This window comes from Lathyrus oleraceus, chromosome 5 (assembly GCF_024323335.1).
Source record: "Lathyrus oleraceus cultivar Zhongwan6 chromosome 5, CAAS_Psat_ZW6_1.0, whole genome shotgun sequence".
NCBI classification, from domain to species: Eukaryota; Viridiplantae; Streptophyta; class Magnoliopsida; order Fabales; family Fabaceae; genus Lathyrus; species Lathyrus oleraceus.
Genome location: NC_066583.1, coordinates 425,086,369 through 425,090,186, shown reverse-complemented (window position 1 = coordinate 425,090,186; position 3,818 = coordinate 425,086,369).

Genomic DNA, 3,818 nt, shown 5'->3' with positions numbered 1-3,818 from the left:
CAAGATGCTCATGATCCTTGAGGCTTTGCAAATGCAATGTAATGATGCCATGAGGGATCTTAGGGACAAAATTGGGGTCTTAAAGATGCCCCTATTTAAGGTCATTCTAGCCGGAGAAGTGAAGGTTAAAATCTTCGTCTCGACGAGGTACAATGGGCTTAAATAATAACATAGAGACAAATTTTGGTCCCTAAGAGACCTCATGATGCAACTGTATGTAGGCAAAAGGTAATACTTTGTGGAGATATATGTCCACAAAGAAACAAAAGAAATCGGGAGAAACTGATAATCCATATGAGTAATTTACTCCATGGGACAGAGACTCTGGGACTCTCATGGGGATAGAAAAGGGGATCAATTACGTGAGCAGGGCACGACTCAAAACATGGGGAGCAGAAATCGATGGGAAAACCCGAGCTGACTCGAAGGTGCATGTATTGGGGAATGTGCCAATACAGCAAAAATTATCCATAATGGATACTTTGGATAAAAATCCGGACTCAGGCTGGGAGAATCCACTAAGGGACCTCGCTGGGGAAAACCAAGACAAAAACTCCTCTGAGGAAGCAACAGGATGAGGTATTACCGGTTACTGGGTAATAAGCTCAAAGAGACATATGATCTGAACACCGGTATAAGGGTGAGAGAACAACATGCTCGGGAAGAATGAATATCTAAGACCGGTATAAAGGTGAGAGATATCAAACATCCGAAATCATCTGAGGAAGATCTAAAAAGTATACTTCAGCTCAGGAAAATCTGACTCCGCAAAGGGACAATAAGTCATAACAGGGAGCAGGGTAGAAGGAACACCAGGGATACCAATTACTGGGCATATAATAGGTGACCAACCAAAGCCTGAATTGGGGAATATTCCCAAGACACTCATCATCCAAAAGAGGGCTAAAAGCAAACTCGATTATAGGATGGACATTTGATTCCAAAAAGGGATACGAATCTTACTCGACTGGGGACGAACAAAAGGCTTCGACCAAAGAGTGCATGAGATATGTCGTCTATTACCGTCAGAACGTAGATAACATACTCGCATGGAAGATTATCGACAACCGGCTACTGGGTAAATAGAGGATAAATCGACCGAAAAGAAAGGACATCGAGTTACCGAATACTGGGTATATAATGATGACCAATCCAGGGGAGAACCAATCGTCACCAACAACAAAGGGTAGACGAGAGATGACTTGTTGGGGATAAATTGCTTGATCAGAGCAATTATCCAAAAGATGAGGGAATATCAACACCGAATATTGGATAAAGATAACCGTCAAGGAGGGGATTACATCTACCGAATACTGGGTAGAAAACCACGGAGATAAGTAACTGTCATTGGTTAGGATGAACAAAAGGTTAACTCTGCAAGGGGATGAAATAGGGTTTACAACTACCGGTATTAGGGTAGAAGGACACAGGCTCCGCCGGGGATAAGGTGAACAATTACTAGTTACTGAGAAATTGTTCAATTACACCACAGGGGAGCGCAAGAAGCAACCAAAAGAGGTCAATCTAGGATCAAACTAGATAGGCACGCTGAAACGAAACTTGTCCCTATGAGGATATAACTCAATGGGGAACTCCATCCCAATATATGTGTTGGGGAGGAAACAGAAGCAACCATCATCCACGAGGGTATAACTCAGTGGGGAATATGGAAGGAAAGATGAACACTTTCTGCTTACGGGGCTGACCCTATATGGAGAGATCAACCACCAACATCCGCTTGGGGAACATAATACCCTCAAACAAGAGATAACAAACAAAGATATATGTCAAACAAATGCGACATGAATGTTATCAATATGCACATATGTATGGTTTATGTATGATGAATGCTGACAAACAGACATTTCTAACACAAACAAGTCCAACGGACAAGTACACAAACATCCGGTACTACATCTCAAGAGAGAAAGCCAGGATCACGAAGATCTCTGCAGGGGAATGAGCATCAGTCAGGGAAGCACTCTACTGGGGAAATTATCAGAGGGGATCAGGGAATTCTGTGGGGAACAACCACCAAATTAGAAATTTCCAAGGGTCATCAAACACTGTCCCAAATAATGAGATCACATCTGCTGAGGAGGAAGAATCACTATTCTGCTGAAAGAAAGAGGGATGAATGAACTTTCCCAATTCTCTGCTTGGGAGAAAAACCACAAAAGGCCCCAGAGGAAGAGGACACAAGCAAGCCAGGAATATGAACAAATGTCTCACCCTGTCAAGAATCTTACCATCATTGGGAGAGCACTGAAGACATCCTCAGTATCCCCTCATCATTGTGAATATTCACTTTGTTTTAAAAACAAATTATGAAAGATTTGATTAAAACAATGATATTTTCAATTAAAACATGCAAAACATCTGTTGAATAGAAGTAAATAAGAGTGCAAATAATTGGGTAAAGGCTCAAATTTATTTGATGGAATGGTAGTCTGCGAATGGCAAGACTCCATAGATCTTTACAAATTTGAAATTGGTGATATATATTGGAAAAGGGCTACATTGAACATAATGACCATTTCTCCACCAATTCTGAATCTGATGTATTTGAAGCTTTGATTGATGATGAATAAGCTAGAATCTCTGACGGTTAACAGTTCTAGAACAAAGTCTTGTCAGGATGCAGTTACTTGCCAAATCCCTATTTTTTTGCCTGGATTGCCCCAGGGTGGGGTAATCAATCTAGCGGGATACATATATTTACTCTTTTTATGTCTCTAATTTTTTCCTGGATCGCCCTTTCGGGTTTTCAATCCACCGTGATGCTCATTTTTGCCTAAGCCGCCCTTTCGGGTTTTCAACTTAGCGAGCTATTCTGTTTTTATTTTAGGCGAAGTATTTCTTGATTGCATCTGAATTCACAGGACGAGTGAAATCCTCCCCATCCATAGTTGTAAGTATCAAAGCACCGCCTGAAAAGGCTCTCTTAACAACATATGGACCCTCATAATTCGGAGTCCACTTGCCCCTGGAATCGGGCACGAAAGACAAGACTTTCTTGAGCACAAGGTCACCCTCTCGGAACACACGAGGCTTGACCTTTTTATCAAAGGCTTTCTTCATTCTTTGCTAATATAACTGACCGTGGCACATGGTGGTTAATCTCTTCTCTTCAATCAGATTCAACTGGTCGTAACGACTCTGAACCCATTTAGCGTCAGTCAACTTGGCTTCCATCAAGACTCTCATTGATGGGATCTCCACCTCTACTGGGAGTACAACCTCCATGCCATAAACGAGAGAGAAAGGGGTTGCTCCTGTTGAAGTGCGGACAGATGTACGATATCCATGCAAAGCAAATGGCAGCATCTCGTGCCAATCCATGTACGTGACAACCATCTTCTGTATAATCTTCTTGATATTCTTATTAGCGGCTTCAACAATCCCATTCATCTTGGGTCTATAAGGAGAAGAATTATGATGTGCAATCTTGAACTCGCTACATAGCTCTTTCATCATCTTGTTGTTCAAGTTAGATCCATTATCAGTAATGATCTTATCCGACACACCATAACGGCATATGAGCTGATTCTTGATAAAATTCACAACCACCTACCTGGTCACGTTTGCATGTGATGCCGCTTCAACCCATTTGGTGAAGTAATCAATTGCTACGAGAATAAATCTGTGACCATTAGACGCTTTTGGGTCTATCATGCCAATCATGTCGATTCCCCACATAGAGAAAGGCCATGGTGATGAAATCACATTCAAAAGTGTCGGAGGAATATGAATCTTATCCGCATAAATTTGACACTTATGGCATTTCTTCACATATTTGCAGCAGTCAGACTCCATTG